The sequence below is a fragment of the Micromys minutus genome, assembly GCF_963924665.1.
Source record: "Micromys minutus genome assembly, chromosome: X".
NCBI lineage: Eukaryota > Metazoa > Chordata > Mammalia > Rodentia > Muridae > Micromys > Micromys minutus.
In genome coordinates, this window is record NC_137970.1 from 102916990 (window position 1) to 102938432 (window position 21443).

At 36.6% G+C, this 21443-nt stretch overlaps 1 pseudogene across 1 annotated transcript; it reads right to left on the reverse strand.

Moving 5' to 3' along the window:
* Positions 1-20712: 20712 nt before the first annotated feature.
* Positions 20713-21103, reverse strand: LOC308415166 (small ribosomal subunit protein uS8-like; annotated as a pseudogene). Its single transcript has one exon. The product of its transcript is annotated as a small ribosomal subunit protein uS8-like (transcript).
* Positions 21104-21443: the final 340 nt, after the last annotated feature.

Here is a 21443-nt window from a genome sequence, read left to right on the forward strand (position 1 = left end):
TGTGGAAATTGGTCTTTTGGCTTATGTTTCATGACCTGCACTTTAGATGAATATTTTATTTCTTTTTTTTTAAGAAAAAACGTTAGGAGGTTGTGTTGAGAGATGGTTTAGTGGTTAAGAACACTCCTGTAGAGAACTGGAATTCACTTTCCAGCACCCATGTAACTACATTCTGGAACAGATGACCTGCCCTGGCTCTCTGGTCACCTACACACATGTTCATATACACAGGCACACATAGATATGAAACAATATTCTAAAACAAATATATACATATATATATATATATATATATATATATATATATATATATATATATAGAGAGAGAGAGAGAGAGAGAGAGAGAGAGAGAGAGAAATAGAAATAGATATAGAGAAAGAGTTAGAGATAGAGATAGAGAAAGATATATGAAATAGATTAGATATAAATGTTATAGATATAGATTAGAAAGATAGAGATAAATATAAAAATGATAGAGATTGATAGAATATATAGATTAGATATAGATGATATAGATAGATATAGAGATAGAGATAGAGATAGAGATAGATGATATAAATATGGATGTGGAAGTGGATGTAGACATGGATATGGACGAGGACATGGTTGTGGATACAGATATAGACATAGAAATAGATATAGAAAGGTATAGATTGTGCACGCTTCGGCAGCACATATACTACAATTGGAACAATACAGAGAAGATTAGCATGGCCCCTGCAAAAGGATGACACTCAAATTCGTGAAGCGTTCCATATTCTTAAATCTGTCAGGAGGAACTCTCAATTCTTAACATATATGCTCCAAATAAAAAAGCACCCACATTCATAAAAGAAACCCTACTAAAGCTCAAAAAATACATTTCACCCCATACAATAATAGTGGGAGACTTTAATACCCCACTATCACCAATGGACAGATCATGGAAACAGAAACTGAACAAGGACACTGCAAAACTAGCAGAGACTTTGAACCAACTAGAATTAATAGATATATACAGAACATATCATCCTAAAGTAAAAGAATACACCTTCTTCTCAGCACCCCATGGAACCTTCTCGAAAATTGACCACAAAGTTAAACACAGAGCGAGCCTCAATCGATATAAGATTGAAATACTCCCATGCATCATCTCAGATCACCATGGTCTACGGCTGGTCTTTAATAACAACAAAGACAACAAAAAGCCCACATACACATGGAAACTAAACAACGCTCTGTTAAACGATAGCAAGGTCAAAGAAGAAATAAAGAAAGAAATTAAGGACTTTCTAGAATTCAACGAAAATGAAAACACAACATACCCAAACCTATGGGATGCAATGAAAGCAGTATTGAGAGGAAAACTCATAGCCCTAAGTGCTTCCAAAAAGAAACTGGAGAGAGCTTACATCAGCAACCTGACAGCACAGCTAAAAGCTCTAGAACAAAAGGAAGCAGATATACCCAAAAAGAGTAGACGGCAAGAAATAATCAAAATTAGGGGAGAAATGGACCAAATAGAAACAAAAATAACCATTGAAAAAATCAACAAAACCAAGAGTTGGTTCTTTGACAAAATCTACAAGATTGATAAACCCCTGGCAAGACTAACTAGAGGGCAAAGAGAGAGTATACAAATTAACAAAATCAGAAAGGAAAGTAGAGACATAACAACTGAAACTGAGGAAATTCAAGAAATCATCAGAACCTACTACAAAAACTTATACTCCACAAAATTGGAAAATCTGGAGGAAATGGACGAATTCCTAGACAGATACAAGATACCAAAGTTAAACCAGGACCAAGTAAACCATCTAAATAACCCTATAACACCTAAAGAAATAGAAGAAGTCATCAAAAGCCTCCCAACCAAAATAAGCCCAGGAACAGACGGGTTCAGTGCAGAATTCTATCAGACATTTATTGAGGATATAACACCAATACTCTCCAAACTATTCCAAAAAATAGAATCTGATGGAATGCTACCCTACTCATTTTTTGAGTACAATAACCCTCGTACCTAAACTACACAAAGACCCTACAAGGAAAGAGAACTTCAGACCAATCTCACTTATGAACATTGACTCAAAAATACACAAAATCTTTGCAAACCGAATCCAAGAACACATCAAAACGATCATTCATCATGACCAAGTAGGCTTCATCACTGGGATGCAGGGATGGTTTAATATAAGGAAATCCAGTAACGTAATCCACCATATAAACAAACTCAAAGAACAAAATGACATGGTCATCTCACTAGATGCTGAGAAAGCATTTGATAAATCCAACACCCCTTCATGTTAAATGTCCTGGAAAGAACAGGAATCCAAGGTCCATACCTAAACATAATAAAAGCAATATACAGCAAACCAACAGCCAACATCAAACTTAATGGCGAGAAACTTGAAGCAATCCCACTAAAATCAGGGACTCGACAAGGCTGCCCACTCTCCCCCTACCTATTCAACATAGTACTAGAAGTCCTGGCTGGAGCAATTAGACAGCAAAAGGAGATCAAGGGGATACAAATCGGAAAGGAAGAGATAAAAACATCACTCTTTGCCGATGACATGATAGTGTACTTGAGTGACCCCAAAAACTCCAACAGAGAACTCCTACAGCTGATAAACAAGTTCAGCAAAGTGGCTGGATACAAAATTAACTCAAACAAATCAGTAGCCTTCCTATATTCAATGACAAACATGTGGAGAAAGAAATTAGGGGAAAGGTACCCTTCACAATTGTCACAAAAACTATGAAATACCTTGGTGTGACTCTAACTAAGCAAGTGAAGGACCTGTACGACAAGAACTTCAAATATCTAAAGAAGGAAATCGAGGAAGATCTCAGAAAATGGGAAGATCTCCCATGCTCATGGATTGGAAGGATCAACATCTTAAAAATAGCCATCTTACCAAAAGCAATCTACAGATTCAATGCAATCCCCACCAAAATTCCAACCCAGTTTTTCATTGAGTTGGAAAGCAATGTAAAATTTCATCTGGAATAACAAAAGACCTAGAATAGCGAAATCCATCTTCAACAACAAGAAAACATCTGCGGGAATCACTATCCCTGACCTCAAGCTGTATTACAAGGCAATTGTGCAGAAAACTGCATGGTACTGGTACAGAAATAGGCATGTGGATAAATGGAATAGAATAGAAGACCCAGAAATGAGCCCTCAGGTATATGATCACCTGATTTTTGACAAACGAGCAGTAAACATTCAATGGAAAAAGGACAGCCTATTCAACAAATGGTGTTGGTCCAACTGGCACTCAGCATGCTGAACAATGAAAATAGACCCTTTCTTATCTCCTTGTACAAAGCTCAAGTGTAAGTGGATGAAAGATCTCCACATTAAACTAGGTACACTGAAACTATTAGATGAGAAAGTAGGGAAAACATTAGAACACATAAGCACAGGAGAAAATTTTCTGAACACAACACCAATGGCTCGAGCTCTAATTTTAAAGATTAACAAATATTACTTAATGAGATTGCAAAGATTCTGCATGGTTAAAGATACTGTCAAGAAAACAAAATGGCAGGCAACAGTGTGGGAAAAGATCTTTACCAACCCCACACCAGATAGAGGCCTAGTATCAAGGTATACAAAGAACTTGAAAAGCTAAACAACTCTATTTAAAAATGGGATACAGACTTAAACAAAAAGTTCTCAATCGAGGAATATTGAATGGCTGAGAAACATCTAAGGAAGTGCTCAACATCCTTAGCCATCAAGGAATTGCAAATCAAAACAGCCCTGAGATCCCACTGCACACCAGTTAGATTGACCAAGATCCAAAATTCAGATGACAACAGATGCTGGCAAGGATGTAGAGAAAGCGGAACACTTCTCCACTGTTCGTGGGGTAGTAAACTGATACAACCACTCTGGAAATCAGTCTGGTGGTTCCTCAGAAAATTAAACATTAGTACTACCTGAAGATCCAGCTATTCTACTTCTGGGCATATACCCCAGAGACACTCCAATATACAACAAAGACACATACACCACAATGTTCATAGCAGCTGTATTTATAATAGCCAGAAGCTGGAAAGAACCCAGATGTCCTTCAGAAGATGAATGGATACAAAAATTGTGGTACATATACACAATGGAATACTACTCAGCCACCAGAAACAATGACTTAACCAAATTCTTAAGAAAATGGCGGCATCTAGAGAATATCATCCTGAGTGAGATAACCCAGTCACAAAAGAACAGACATAATATGCAGTCACTGATAGTGAGATGCTAACCCCAGAGGCTCGCACTGCCCCAGAAACAACTCACAGACTGTACGAAGTCCAAGAAATAAAGAAAACAAAACTAAACAAAGAAAAAAAATATGCTCAATCTTTACACACCAATAAAACGTTGACTAATTTCGGGTTACATCCTGTTTTACATGTACTTTTTTCTCATTGTAACTAGTAAGACCTTAATGCAGAGTATCAAACCTTAGAGAAAAGAAAAAAAAAAAAGCCAAGCACTGACAAAAATGTATTTGTATACATTTATGCAAAAATGTTTAAAATTTTTTTTATCTTTCTTTGTGTTTTAAAATAAAGTTTAAAAATAAATAAATAATAAGTAAATAAATAAAAGAAAAATTAAAATATGAGAATAAATGGTATTAGCAAGTGAAAATCTGAATGATACAAATATAAAATAAGATAAAAATTTTTCTGCCATTTAAAAGAGTGATCTAAATCTGAAAATAAATTGAAGTAACATACAATTGAAAATATCATGTATTCCAAAAAAAAAAGAAAAAGAAAAAGAAATTGGATGCATCTAGAGAATATCATCCTGAGTAAGATAACTCAGTCACAAAAGAACAAACTTAATATGCAGTCACTGATAATGGGATACTAACCCCAAAAAGCTCTTAACACCCCAGAAACAAGTCACAGACTGTGTGAAGTTCAAGAAAAAACAAAATAAAAATTAAAAAAAAGGAAAAAAAGTAGTCAGCTTTTCACCCAGCGTACGCATTAACTCAGCTACACTGCTTTGTGGGTTTGTGTTGCTTTGGCTGTGATCGGACAATGGTCCCTTTATTTCATGTTTGTGGACCAAGATCTTTCTTTCAAGACAACAACTATGCTTTTCATATTTTTTCCGCTTTTAACAGTGTTTTTAGATTAAAGTCCCTGTACTCTGATTAGCTTTTAATTTTCAGCAAACTCCCCTAAATTCGCACCTGTTTTTGTTCAAAGGGTTTTCAGATAAAGAACAGCTAAGAACACAAACATAGAGAAAGAAATTATGCATTGGAAGTATTTGCCTGAACCTCCCAGATGTGGATTAAACAAATAAAGGGAAAAATGGAAAAAACAATAAATAAAAATACATTAAATGTTAAAAATAAATACAAACAGTCTATGGCAAGACAAAATAAAAATTAGAACAGACTCAATGAATTATAAAAAAGAGAAACAATGAATGAAACTAAGAGCATGTCCATTTAGGGAAAAAAACCAAAACCAGAATAACATTCCCTTGGCCCAATTAACCAAAAAGAAGAGAGGATACAAACTAACAGATTCAGAAGTGAAGAGGAAAACAGACACCCAATATCACTGAAATTCAGAAATATAATAATGGAATATTTTTAAAAATCTATACTCCATTAAGCTGGAGAATCTAAAAGAAGTAGAATAACTTGTAGATACAGCCAACCCACTCATTAAACTAAGAGTAACCCAACAGCCCATACACATCCATACCACAGAAAGAGATTGAAATAGCAACACAAAGTCTTCTAGACAGATTAGTATCAGAATTTTATCAGATTTTAAAAGAAATATCTACATTCAATCCATATTAAACTCGTAAAAAAAGAAGGGCACTCTCAAATGAAGCCAGTATCACTCTAATACCCAAGCCAGGTAAAGACACAAAAAAGTAAAATCAAGAAGAAACTATAGGCCAATATCCCTGATGAACATAGACTCAATAATACTCAGTGAAATTCATGCAAACAGAATAAAGACATTCATCATAAGATGACCAAATTGGCTTTATACAGGTCAATAGATGTGATAAACCAAAAAAAAATTGGACTTAATGACAAAACTCACATTATCTTCTCAATAGACTCATTAAAATTCCAATTTCATTCTTTATAGACAGAGAGAAAAACACTATAAATTTGTATTATGTCACAAAATATCCTCAATAGCCAATACAATCCTGAGCAAAAACAATGTTGGAAGAATTATTGTTCCAGATTTTAAGCTATACTACAGAGCCATCTAATAAAATCAATATGGCACTGGAACAAAAACAGACATGAAGACAAAAGGAGCAAAATCTAAGACCCAGACACAGGCACACATAGCTTTATTTATCAGATATTTGACAAAGATTTTCAAAGAGTAATTTGGAAAAAAACAACTTTATCCTATAGTCTGGAAAAACTGAATGTCCAGAGTCATTTTTATCACGTTGTATAAAATGTAACTTCAAATGGTTCAAAAACCTGAACAAGAAGTCTGAAACATTGAAATTTCCAGAAAAACCCATAGTTTGTGTGCATGTGTACTTGTGTGTGTGTGTGTGTGTGTGTGTGTGTGTGTGTGTGTGTGTGTGTGTGTGAGTGAGTGATTATGTGTGTGTGTGATAGGTGTGGGAAAGAACTTTCTGAATAAGACTCCATATGTTCATGAACTAAGGCCAAGAATTGACATGTGGAACTTTGTAAGTCTAACATGCTTTTGCACAGCTAAAGAAACAATCATCCTAGTTGAAGATACAGCCCACTAAATGGGAGAGAATTTTTGCCAGCTATGCATTTGACAGAATATTAATATCCAGACTCAATAAGAAACTAAAAAATCAGAATAAAAATGGGTTTCTGGACTCAACATAGAGTTCTAAAAAGAAGAATAAATATGGATTCCTGTCAGGCAAACAAGTAAGCTGACTGCAGATCTTTGACAGCCTCCCTGTCCCATTCTGCTTCTCCAGATCCAATCAATGCCCCCAACTCTGTAGCAGAGCACCTGCTGCCCTCTCCCTTTCCTCTCTGACTCCATCCCCAGCAGATGACAAAGATCCTTTCCTACAACCTTCCTTCGCCCAAATCATCTTATTCCACTCTCCAACACCAGCAGGAATTCTTTAGGAAAATACCACAGGAGCAGGATAAGCTGCTAACTGAAGACATTCACCACTTCCTCTTCTCCTCTAAATATAATCCCCCAGCCTCATTCCAGATTCTGCAGCAAAACACCTTCTGCAAACTTTCTTTCCCACAGCCCTTGTCCACAGTTCTTGTAGATCCCATAGACCTTTCCTCCTAAACTGCCTTTCTCCATGTATTACTCTACCCTAACCTCCAACTCCAGCAGGCACTCCCCACTAACATAAAGGACAGGAAAGTAGGTAGGCTGACTATAGATTGTCCTCCTGTTCTTTCAGATCCAATCCAAGTATCCTCATCTCCAGTTTTATAGGAGATTTTCTGGAGTGATGACTCTTTACTCTCTTGCCCCATTCAAATAAGACTTAATAAGCAGATGCTGGTGGAACACAGATTTCCTTCCACGTGTGAATCCTTTCATACCCCTAGCCTATCCTCCTTCCTAAGTGTCAGTTCCCAATATCCAAAAACACATTTTGCATGGAACCCTCAGTGACCACACCTATCAGGTCCATAGAAAAATCTCTTCCAGGCAACACACAGAGGAAACCAAGGAACAAAATACCACCAAACCAAGCACAGCCAGATATCAGCACCTAGACCTATAATCAGACTAATCTCACATACCTAGGTGCCAGCATAAAAACACATAACAGCTTTTTTAGAGAACATGTTTCCACTAGGGCCCAGAAACCAACAACAGGAGACCCTGAATATCCCAATAGAGCTGAACCTCACTACCAAAAGACTTTAAAACTACCTTATGAAGAAAAGAGGTCCTTAAAAAGGAAATGAACAAAGCCATACAGAACTACAGAAAAACACAAAAATATAGAGGAAGAAAATGAGTAAATTCAGGAAAGAACAAACGGTGGAAGGAAATGTACACATTAGACATCATCAAGCCAGATAATCCAATCAAAGAATGAGATACATATCTAAACAGAGAATTTTATTTTATTTTCTGGTATGAAAGGGGTTTATTGGGGGAAGGGAGAGGAGAGAGGAGCTAGAAAAGCAGTAGAGGCAAATTAGTAAATCATGAGGGCAGAGAGGGTCAGAGAGATGGGCCTCGGAGGACGTATAGGGGGAAAGAGTACCAAGAACAGAGGGGGTAGGGGTAGCAGGCACCAGCACACATCTGGTACAATTGAAGATAGAGGCAGGTGATGATGTAAGCCATTGCTAGGGCCCTGAGAAGAGCCCAGTAGAATCACCTATAATCTAATATTGCTCCCTTTTAATTTAATTAAAAAGGAGGAACTTGAAAGGGGTGATAGTGGAGCAGGGCTGAGGATACTGAGTTTTTAGACCGCTTCTTGTTAACTAGAATATGTCATCTTTGGGTATCCTAAGAATATTGTGACGCTGGTCAAGTTCTGGGAGAGCTGGTTCTTTCAGTGCTGTCTGGGCCATGGGACCGTCATAGATTGGAGTGTGCAGGCCCAGTTGAAGCAGTCTGTGAGGCAAGGCTGAAGCACCTGTGGGTAACTGCTTTGGAGCAGTTCTGGATATAGCAGAGTTTGAGGAAATAAATACCTAGATACTGGAACACACACACACACACACACACACACACACAGCAGAAGGTAAATTTAAGTAGGCTGGGAAGAAAATATTTTGAAAACTTAGATTTTTTTCAAAACTTGCTGTAATAAGGGTTCTTAAATGTTTCAACCTCACCTTTAGCCCACCAACCAAAGGTAGGAGAAAAAGATGGTTAATCAGACAAGAGAGATGTATACCTGTTTAGAAGTAGATCTTTGGGGCAATATCAATCTTAGTTGTCAGGATATCAGAAGCCCAGTCCAAAACATCAAACATGAACCAGTACCAGCAATCCAATTCAATTAAAAAACCCCAAACACAAATGAGTAGTGGTGGCTTGGTCTAGAATAAACCACTAGGCTCTGCTGAATTGGCATAAGTCCAAAGAAACAGCAAGAAGCTGCCAGGATCCCACAGCTAAATTCTTTGGATTGTTTCTCTCTATGACGTTAGAAGTCAGAACAAGTGAAGATCAGTGAAGACCAGTGAAGCATTACAAGGTATATTAATGCAAGAGTGTTGCTCACGGTTGGGTTCTACTTAGACTGCTTAGGCCATATTGATCAGTGTTAGAACTCTGAACTTTCTCAGTCCTGATACAAGAGTATGATAACAAAAGAAAGAAATTGGAAGCATTGTCCTTCATTTATATACCTCAAATTACTTTCTTATCATCGCTTAAACTTTACCTGCATTTACCAGCCTTAAAACATCTTCTATGAATTCTGCACTGAACCCATCTGTACCTGGGCTTTTTTTGGTTGGGAGGCTTTTGATGACTGCTTCTATTTCATTAGGTGTTATGGGATTATTTAGATGGTTTGCCTGATCCTGGTTTAACTTTAGTATCTGGTATCTGTCCAGGAATTCATCCATTTCCTCCAGATTTTCAAGTTTTGTTGAGTATAGGCTTTTGTAGGAGGATCTGATGGTTTCTTGAATTTCCTCAGTTTCAGTTGTTATTTCTCCACTTTCACTTCTGATTTTGTTAATTTGGATGCTCTCTCTTTGCCCTCTAGTTAGTTTGGCCATGGGTTTATCAATCATGTTAATTTTCTCAAAGAACCAGCTCTTGCTTTAGTTGATTCTTTGAATGGTTCTTTTTATTTCTATTTGGTTAATTTCTGCTCTGAGTTTGATTATTTCTTCTCATCTTGGGTGTATCTGCTTCTTTTTGTTCTAGAGCTTTCAAATGTGCTGTCAAATTGTTAGTGTATGCTCTCTCCAGTTTCTTTTGGAGGCATTCAGAGCTATGAGTTTTCCTCTCAGTACTGCTTTCATTGCATCCCATAGGTTTGGGTATGTTGTGCTTTCATTTTCATTAAATTCTAGAAAATCCTTAATTTCTTTTATTTTTTCTTCTTTGACTATGGCATCATTGAGTAGAGAATTGTTCAGCTTTCATGTGTATATGGGCTTTTTGTTGTCTTTGTTGTTATTAAAGACCAGCCTTAGCCCATGGTGATCTGCAAAGTTTCTGTAAGGCTAAGCACACTGTCAAGGAAACAAAATGGCAGCCAACAGATTGGGAAAAGATCTTTACCAACTCCACATCTGAATAGAGGTCTAATGTCCAATATATACAAAGAACTCAAGAATTTAGATGCCAGAGAATCAAGTGATCAGTCTGGTGGTTCCTCAGAAAATTGGGTATAGTATTACGTGAAGACCCAGTTATTTCACTTCTGGGAATATACCCCAAAGACCCTCCAACATACAATAAGGACAGACATTCTGACATGTTCATAGCAGCTTTATTTATAATAGCCAGAAGCTGGAAAGAACCCAATTGTCTTTCAGTAGATGAATGATACAAAAATTGTGGTACATTTACACAATGGAGTACTACTCAGCTATCAGAAACAATGACTTTATGAAATTCCTAGGAAAATGGATGCATCTAGAGAATGTCATCCTGAATGAGGTAACCCAGTCACAAAAGAACAGAGATAATATGCAGTCACTGATGATTGGATACTAGCCTCAGAAAGCTCTCAATACCAAAGAAACAACTCACAGACTATATGAAGATCAAAAAAATAAAAAATAAAAAGAAAGCAAAAATGTGAAAACCTCAGTCCTTCTTAGAAAAATAAAATAAGTGTATATCACCCTCTCAGAGTGTGGTACACCTAGACCTTAAATCATTAATAATCCAAGAGCTAAGAATGCAGCCTTGTGGCAATTCTTGTTATTTATAAATGATTATTTTTAATCTTTATACACCAAGAAAACTTTGACTATTTTCATGTTACATTTTATATGAACTTTATGCTCATTGTATCTAGTACGTTTTTAATGCATACTATCAAACCTATAAAAACAAATCAAGTACTGACAAAAATATATTCATATAGTTTTATGTAAAAATGCTTTTAAAATCTGCACATTTATCTGTTTTTTAAAATAAAGTTGTTCAATTTAAAAAAAAAAAAAACACTGAACTAAGTTTATGTTAAAGAGCAGGCTATTCATTCTTAAAAGATGGTATTTCTTAACAATGTAAGGGGTATATAGATGTGATTTTTATAGTGCATTATGTAAAGATCTTGGACACATAGTGTTAAATGAAAGGTGTCAGCCATGAAAGACTATGAATTGTTTGATTTCATTTGTGTTAGGTAATGAAATAACTAACGTAGGCAAATCGTGGAAGCAAAGAACAGATGGGTAATTGTTCAGAGCTGAGGCAACTGAAGGCTCAGGAGATGGCAGCTAATAGGTACAGGGTTTCTTTAGGGAGCAATGAAAATGTTCTAAACTTGATTGTGACTGTAGCTATACAATTCTGTGAATATTTTTTAATTAGTAAATCATAGATGATAAATGTATATGATGTCTAGTATGTGAAGATTTGGTTCAATAAGGATGTTATTTTTATAAACAGCAGATTGTTGTAAATTCCTGGTTTACAAACTTCATGGGCAGTATGAGAATCTTTATAATATGCGAATTCTATATCTGGCCAGGGAAGATGAGTTTCTGTATTTATATTAAGTGATCAGGTAATTCCAATACTGGTAGTATATGAACTACATTTCTAGGAGTTGTGAGACTAGACAATACTATATCAAACTCTGAAGTGTCAGTGCACTGTACAAACTGAATAGACACAGGATTGTAAATATACTCACCTTAAAGAAATAATTGCTATTAAAGATGGCAGGGAGATACATTCAGTTACCAAAATTTGATCATTCCACAATCTATAAATTAATTAAAATATTATATAGTAAAGTAGGCTAGCGAGGTGACTCAGCAGTTAAAAAGCATTTGGTACTTTTAGAAAGGACCTAGGTTTGGTTTTCAGAACATACCTGGCAGTTCATAACTGCTTGTAATTCCAATTCCAGGGAATCAAACCCCCTCTACTAGCCTCCTGGTACATTAAGCAGATAAGCACACATGCACATAAAAAATAAAACTAAAATAAAAAACCATCTTTAAAGTATTTATTTACATCCCAAATTCTGCCCCTGCTCCTACCCTCCTCGTAGAGTTCTTCGTCCATCCCTCACCCCTACTCCTTGCTTCTCCGAGAGACTGGGGCTCTACGTGGGTATCTCTCCTGTGCATCAAGTCCCTGCAGGATTAGGTACATCATCTCCCACTAAGGACAGACAGGGCATCCCTGCTGAGAAAAAGATTCTATAATCATGCTACAACTTTAGAGACAGACCCTTCTCCAGTTGTCCACACCTTATCCTAAGCCCCCAATACCCCTCATTGCCTTTCCAACCTAGTTTCTTCCCTCCCTCTACTTCCTATGACTGTTTTCTTCCCCCTTCTAAGCGAGATTCAAGCATCCTCACTTGAGCTTCCTTCCTTCTTGTTTAACTTCTATGAGTCTAGGAAGTGTATCATGAATTTCCTGTACTTTGTGGCTGGAGCTGATCAGTTTTATCACAGAGCTCATTCCTTTCTTTTATCAATTTATCCAGAGATTATAAAAGCACCAAACCAGCAAAATCATTTTTCATATTTTCCCCAAAACTGTAGTAAGCTCCTATACAAGGTCACCTAATTCATTGCAAGTTGCAACTAATTGATCAAGATAATCAAAGGTATTCACTTCATTAAGTTTGGAATATAATTTCCACCATGGGCCCCTCAGTATTCTCCAAGCTCCAAGGAGATAGCATCTGAAAAAGTTTCAGTAGTTGAATGTACTCATGAATCAGAATGTGCTAACAAATTTTGAAACCTATTCCGGACACATAAAAGATTCCTCCTTATATTTTTCTTTTATACTTCTGTTTATCTAGAACCACCTCAGTTACCAACTTCTGTATTAGTCATGGATTTCTAGAGTTAAACAACTTAGGCAATGTCTTTATATATTTAAAAAAAAAAAGTATTGGAACAGTTTAGTCTGCAGTTCAACTGACCCAATGATGGGAAGCTGTGAGTGGGGAGTTCAAGAGTCTTGTAGTTGCACAGTATCACAGGCTAGGCGTCTGAGCTGGTTTTCTGTATAAGCTGAATTTGGAAGTAGATTCCAACGGATGTGCTGACAAGTAAGTGCAAGCAGTGAGAGAAGAGAGAGCCTTCCTTCTTCCATCATACTGATGTAGGTCTCCAGAAGAAGGTGTGGCCCAGATTAAAGGTGTGTGCCACCACACCTAGATTGCTCTGTCCCAGGCTGACTTGAACTCACAGATCTGCTTGACTGTCAACTGAGATTAAAGGTGTATATTACCTTGCCTGGGCCTTAGATTTTTATGAACACTATGCCTCAAGATCTGGATCAAAAGTTGGTGCCAGCCCATGCATGTGAAGATCCAGATCACTGGTATGTCCCTTATTTCTGGATAATAGTTGATTCCAGATGTAGTCAAGTCCACTTATCACTGAGTACATACCATAAATGTCCTTTTGGGTCTGGGTCTGCTCACTTGGGATGATATATTCTCTTTTTTTACAACTTTATTTGAAAAAACAGAGATACATGTACAGACTTTTAAAAGCATTGTGGACTCAGTCTCCACCCAGCGGGCCTGTGTGTGAAGAACAGGCACTCAGACCATCTGGACTAGGAACAGCTGAGATCCAGGGACAAAGGTCTGGTGAGACCATGCTGTGAGTAGCCAGGACAAAGAGACATCTGGGCCCAGCAGTTGGAAAGCATGAACCTCCCCCCATTGGTTCAGGGGAGCAGTCCATAGGGACTCAGTATCGACCCAGAGGGACCTTTCGTGAAGAACAAATGCCCAGGCCATGTGCCACTGGGAACAGCAAAGATCCAGAGACAAAGCCAGGTACACAGGAGAGATGGGAACCAATCACTGACAACAAGATGGAAAGAGGAAAAGGAAAGAACTTTCCCAAAGGAAACCAAGACAACCTGGCAACATCAGAACCCAGCTCTCCCATCACAGCACACAGAGGAAAGCCAAACACTCCAGATAAAGAAGACTCAGACCTGAAATCAAACTTCAAGATGATGATAGAGATACTTAAACAACAATGGGAGAAAAAGCATAAATAAAAAGAAGTTTTTAAAGAGGAAACACAAAAATACTCAAAGAAATCAAAGAAGTAGAGGAAAAGAGAACCAAAGAGATGAAGGAATTGAGGAAGGAATTTAAACTGGAAATGGAAACAACAAAGAAAATACTAAAAGAGACAACCCTGGAGGTAGAAAAGCTAAAAAAAGAAATCAGGAATCACAGATGCAAGCACCTCTAACAGACTACAAGAGATGGAAGAGAGAATCTCAGAGGCCTAATGCAACATTGAAAACGTAGACAAAACAGTCAGAGAAGATGCAAAAGCCAAAAAACTCCTAACCCAAAATGTCCAGGAGATCCAGGACACAATGAGAAGACGAAACCTAAGGATAATAGACATAGAAGAGGGCGAAGAATATCAATTAAGAGGCACAGTAAATATCTTCAACAAAATCATAGAAAAAAATGTTCCTACCATTAAGAATGAGATGACCATGAGCGTAAATGAATCATACAGAACTCCAAATAGAGTGGACCAGAAAAGAAATTCCTCCAGACACATAATAGTCAAAACTCCAAATGCCCAAAGCAAAGAAAGAATACTAAAAGGAGTAAGGGAATAAGGTAATGTAACATATAAAGGCAGACCAATCAGAATCACACCTGACTTCTCAACAGAGACTATGAAAGCTAGAAGGTCCTTGACATACCTCATGCAGATCCTAAGAGAACAAAAGTATAAGCCCAAGCTGCTATACCCAGCAAAACTCATAATCACCATAGACGGAGAGACCAAGATATTCCAAGACAAAACGAAAGTTACACAATATCTAACCTCAAATGAGTACTACAACGAATTATAGAATTATAGGTGGAAAACCCAATACAAGGAAGGAAACTACATCCTACTAAAAACAAGAAAATACCTAAGCAAGAAAACCAAAAGAAGAAAGACACATAAGCAAAATTCTACCTCTAAAAGCAAAAATAGCAGGAAACAGCAACCACTACTCCTTAATATCTGCTAAGATAAATGGACTCAATTACCCAATGAAAAGATATAGGCTATCAGACTGGATACATAAACAGAATCCAACATTTTGTTGCATACAGGAAACTCATCTCAGAGACAAGGACAGACACTATCTCAGAGTAAAAGATTAGAAAAAACAAAAACAAAAAAACATTCCAAACAAACAGCCCCAAGAAGCAAGTTGGAGTGGCCATTCTAATATTGAATGAACTAGATTTTTGAACAAAAGATATCAAAAAAGATAAGGAAGGACACTTTTTACTTATTACAGGGAAATTTTGACAAGAGGAACTCTCAGTCCTTAACATATATGCTCCAAATACAAGAGCACCCATGTTCATAAAAAAAAAAAAAAAAAAAAACTAAAGCTCAAAAAATGCATTGCACCACACCCAATAATAGTAGGAGACCTTAACACCCAACTCTCATCAATGGAGAGATTATGAAAACAGAAACTGAACAAAGACACAGTGAAACTAGCAGAGGTTATGAATCAGTTGGAATTAATACATATCTGTAGAACATATCATCCTAAAACAAAAGATTACACCTTCTTCTCAGAACCATATGTTACCTTCTCCAAAAGTGACCATATACTCAGTCACAAAACAAGCCTCAATAGAAATAAGAAGATTGAAATACTCCCATGCATCCTTTCAGATCACCATGGTCTAAGGCTGGTCTTTAATAACAACAAAGACAACAAAAAGGCCATATACACATGGAAAATAAACAATGCTCCATTAAACGATAGCATGGTCAAAGAAGAAAGAAAGAAAGAAATTAAGGGTTTTCTAGAATTCAATGAAAATGAAAACACAACATACCCAAGTTGATGGAATGCAATGAAAGCAGTACTGATAGGAAAACTCATAGCTCTGAGTGCTTCCAAAAAGAAACTGGAGAGACCATATGCTAGCAACTTGATAGGACAGTTGAAATCTCTAGAACAAAAGGAAGCAGATACACCAAGAGGAGTAGATGGCATGAAATAATCAAACTCAGGGCAGAAATTGACGAAATAGAAACAAAAAGAACCATTCAAAGAATCAACAAAGCCAAGAGCTGGTACTTTGAGAAAATTAACAAGATTGATGAACCCTTAGCCAGACTAACTAGAGGGCAAAGAGAGGGTATTAAAATTAACAAAATCAGAAAGGAAAGTGGAGACATAATAACTGAAATTGAGGAAACTCAAGAAATCATCAGATCCTACTACAAAAGCCAATACTCAACAAATCTGGCAAATCTGGAGGAAATGGATGAATTCCTAGACAGATACCAGATACTAAAGTTAAACCAGTACCAGGTAAACCATTTGAATAATCCCATAACACCTAAAGAAATAGAAGCAGTCATCAAAAGCCTCCCAACCAAAACAGAAGCCAAGGACCAGATGGGTTCAGTGCATAATTCTAACAGATATTTATTGATGACCTAATACCAATACTCTCCAAACTATTCCATGAAAGAGAGTAAGATTGAATATGAGCTCATTTTTTGAGGCTAAAATAACCCTCGTTCCTAAACCATACAAAAACCCTACAAGGTAAGGGAACTTCAGACCAATCTCAATTATGAATATTGATGCAAAAATACTCAACGAAATCCTTGCAAACCGAATCCAAGAACACATCAAAGTGATCATTCACCATGAGCAAGTAGGCTTCATCCCTGAGATGTAGGGATGGTTTTATATATGGAAATCCACCAATATAATTCACCATATAAACAAACTGAAAGATAAAAACCACAAGGTCATCTCACTAGATACTGAGAAAGCATTTGACAAAATTCAACACCCCTTCATGTTGAAAGTCTTGGAAAGAACAGGAATCCAAGGCCCATATCTAAACATAATAAAAGCAATATACAGCAAGCCAATAGCCAACATCACACTTAAAGGTGAGAAACTTGAAGCAATCGCACTAAAATAAGAGACTAGACAAGGCTGCCCACTCTTCCCCTTCCTATTGAACATAGCACTGCAAATCCTGGCCAGAGCAATTAGACAGCAAAAGGAAACCAACAGGATACAAATTGGAAAGGAAGAAGTAAAAACATCACTGTTTTCAGATGACATGATAGTGTATGTAAGTTACCCCAAAAATTCCACCAGAGAAATTCTAAAGCTGATAAACAAGTTCAGCAAAGTGGCTGTATATAAAATTTACTCAAACAAATCAGTAGCCTTCCTCTACTCAAAGGACAAACATGCAGAGAAAGAAATTAGGGGAAAGATACCATTCACAATAGTCACAAACAATATGAAATACCTTGGTGTGACTCTAACTAAGCCAGTCAAGGACCTGTATAACAAGAACTTCAAATCTCTAAAGAAGGAAATCAAGAAAGATCTCAGTAAATGGAAAGATCTCCCATGCTCATGGATTGGAAGGGTCTACATTGTAAAAATGGCCATCTTATCAAAAGCAATCTACAGATTCAATGCAATCCCCATCAAAATGCCAACCAAAATCTTCATAGAGTGGGAAAGAGCAATGTGCACTTTCATCTGGAATAACAAAAGACCTAGAATAGTGAAACCCATCCTCAACAACAAGAAAACATCTTCGGGAATCACTATCCCTGACCTCAAGCTATATTACAAGGCAATTGTGCTGAAAACTGCATGGTACTGGTACAGAGATAGGCACGTGGATCAATGGAATAGAATAGAAGATTCAGAAATGAGCCCTCACATATATGGTCACTTGATTTTAGACAAAGGAGCTGTAAACATTCAATGGAAAAAAGGACAGCTTCTTCAACAAATGGTGTTGGTCAAACTGTCACTCAGCATGCCGAAGAATGAAGATAGACCCTTTCTTATATCCTTGTACAAAGCCAGTGGATCAAAGATCTCCACATTAAACCAGGTTCACTGAAATTATTAGAAGAGAAAGTAGGGAAAACCTTAAAACACATAAGCACAGGGGAAAATTTCCTAAACAGAACACCAATGGCTCCTGCTCTAAGGTCAAAGATCCACAAATGGTACATAATGAGATTGAAAAGTTTCTGTAAGACTAAGGACACTGTCAAGAAAACAAAACAGCTACCAACAGATTGGGAAAAGATCTTTACCAACCCCACATCTGATAGAGGCCTAATATCCAAGATATACAAAGAACTCAAGAAGTTAGACACCAGAGAATCAAACAACCGTATTAAAAAATGGAGTACAGAGATAAACAAAGAGTTCTCCATTGAGGAATATCGAATAGCTGAGAAGCTTCTAAGGAAGTGCCTGACATCATTAGCCATCAAGGAAATGCAAATCAAAACAACCCTGAGATTCCACCTCACACCAAACAGAATGACTAAGATCAAAAATTCAGATGACAGCAGATGTTGGTGAGGATGTGGAGAAAGAGGAACACTGCTCCACTATTGGTGGGGTTGTAAACTGGTACAACCACTCTGGAAATCAGTCTGGCCAGTCATCAGAAAATTGGACTTAGCACTACCTGAAGACCCTGTTATTCCACTTCTGAGCATATACCCCAGAGAAGCTCCAACATACAACAAAGACACATGCACCACAATGTTCATAGCCACCCTATTTATAATAGACAGAAGCTGGAAAGGACCCAGATGCCCTTCAGTAGATGAATGGTTACAAAAATTGTGGTACATTTACACAATGGAGTACTACTCAGCTATCAGAATTAATGACTTTATGAAATTCTTAAGAAAATGAATACATCTAGAGAATATCATCCCGAGTGAGGTAACCCAGTCACAAAAGAACTGACATAATATGCAGTCACTGATAATTGGATACTAACCCCAGAAAGCTCTGAACACCCCAGAAACAACTCACAGACTGTGTGAAGAAAAAAAGAAAGGCCAAAAAAGGAAAGAAAATGAAAAAAACCTTATGCTCAATCTTTACACACCAAGAAAACTTTGACTATTTCCTGGTTACATCTTGTTTTACATGTACTTTATGTTCCTTGTAACTAGTAAGATGTTAATGCATACTATCAAATCTTTAAAAATATCAAGTACTGACAAAATTTTATCTATATACATTTATGCAAAAATGCTTAAAATCTGTTCATTTATCTTTGTTTTTTTAAATAAAGTTGTTCAATTTAAAAAATAAATGAAATAAAGAAACATTAAAAAAGCGTTTTGGCATAAAACTATATGAATATACTTATTTCAGTACTTTATTTTTTAAACGTTTGATAGTGTGCATTAAAATCTTACTAGTTACAATAAGAATAAAGTACATGTAAAACAAAACATAAAAATGAAATAGTCCAAGTTTTCTTGGTATGTATAGATTAAACATAATATTTTTTAAATACCAAAAATTGCCACAAGGCAATCTTCTTAGATCTTGAGTTATTAATGATTTTTGGTCTAGGTGTACCCCACTCTGAGAGGGTGCTATACACTTATTGGGTTTTTGTTTTGTCCTGTTTTTTTCTAAGGAAGAGGATGATATATTCTAATTCCATTCATTTACCTGCAAAATTTCTGATGCCCTTGTTTTTAATAACTGAATAGTATTCCATTATGTAAATGAACCACAGTTTCTGTAGCCATTGTTTGGTTGAGGAACATTTGGGTTGCTTTTTTTAATAAAAACATAATTTGTTCAACTAACACACTAATGAGGAGAAGGGATAAAAATGTTTATACACATAAATTGTACATACTTTCAGATATTTTGTTTATCGTCATAATTTTTTCTATAACACATAAAATAAAGAAGAAATTTTTCCACAGAGGATACATTCTGCCTTGGACATCATTCTGGACACTATCGCTTACACAGCAATGACTCATGACTCTTTTCTTAATCTATAATGATGTTGTTCACAAAATGACATCTACCCTGGGACTTACCAAAGCATAATGAGACATTTGCTACAAAGACAGAGACTGGACTGCCTATTTTTTAATTAGCCTGGAATGAACAATGCAGTAGACCAGCCATTTAACAGCATCAATCTGTAAAAGTTATTGACCCCTGAGCTCAAAATTATGGCTTTTGTCTAATATAAGAAACCATATTCTTGACAGAGCTACACACTTTCTTATAATAATAAAAATAGCATTTTCATATTAATTCACAATTTACAAATTATTTTCACCTATTCCCTTCACCACAAGCAAATAAAGTAATTATGAGAATAAAGAACTCTGGGAAATGAAATAACTCACTAAAAGATTCAACCTACAATTGTTTGTCCAGGCTTTAAATCCAAAATAGTTTCCAAAGTCTACCGACCAATGGTCTTAAATTGTTATTGAGCCAACTCCAAATTGCCATTTTCATGCTAAGTTCAAGAACCCCTGCCAAACAGTTACGAAGATCTGTAGTGGTTGAGGAGCAAGGCACAGAAAATTAGTAATATATAGGAGTATTGGTCTTCTTGTTAGTCTCACAGTATACTAATGAACCTAATACTGTGAATACTAGTTAAAAAATAAGGAAATACATTGAAGTCAGAAAAATCAGTGCTCTAAAGTTGGCTTATGCTTGTTTTATTTTGTGTTGTTTTGTTTTGTTTTCATTTTAAAAAGAAAATACCATGATGTTTCCTTCTCTATGCTTTAGTCTTTCCTCATCATGGTCCATGATGCCAGCAGAGGTTGTCAGCACAATGAAACCAAACTGCCGTGATGGGAACAGGCTGTTCTGACATTTTTCTAGGTCTTTGAGTTGAACATCAAACCGAGGACTTATAAAGTCCACACTTGTTCAACCTTCCTGTGAGGTTCACAAAACTATCTTCCCAGCTCTGTGATCATCAGTGATCTCAAATTCACCAACGTATCCATGCTTCATCATCACAGTTAAGAAACAATGACTTTAGAACATGACCTGATGAGCACCTGACACTTGCCTGTCTTCTCAGCATTGTTGATGCTCTTGAGAGCTCTGCCAGAACATTCATTCTCACCATGGTGATGGTGAAAGAAAATGGCAGAAAGAGAGCTGCTTACGCTTGTAATCTCAGCACTTGGAAGATAAGAAAAGAAGATCCCAAGTCAGGGCTACATACTGATTTCTAGACGAGCCTGTCCTCCAGAATGAGATCATGTCTCAAAAGTAGGGTTGGGGAGAAGGGAAGAAGGGAGGTAGTGTGAGTAGGGAGAAGGGAGGGCAGAAGAGAGGAAGGAAGGAAAGAAATAAGAAAGGAAGAAAAAAGAAAAAAATAACTTAGTCCAAGCACTAGATTAGAAATTTCTCTAAAAGCAGGACACTTTTTAAACTTTGTTTTAGTCTGGATTTCACTTGTGCTT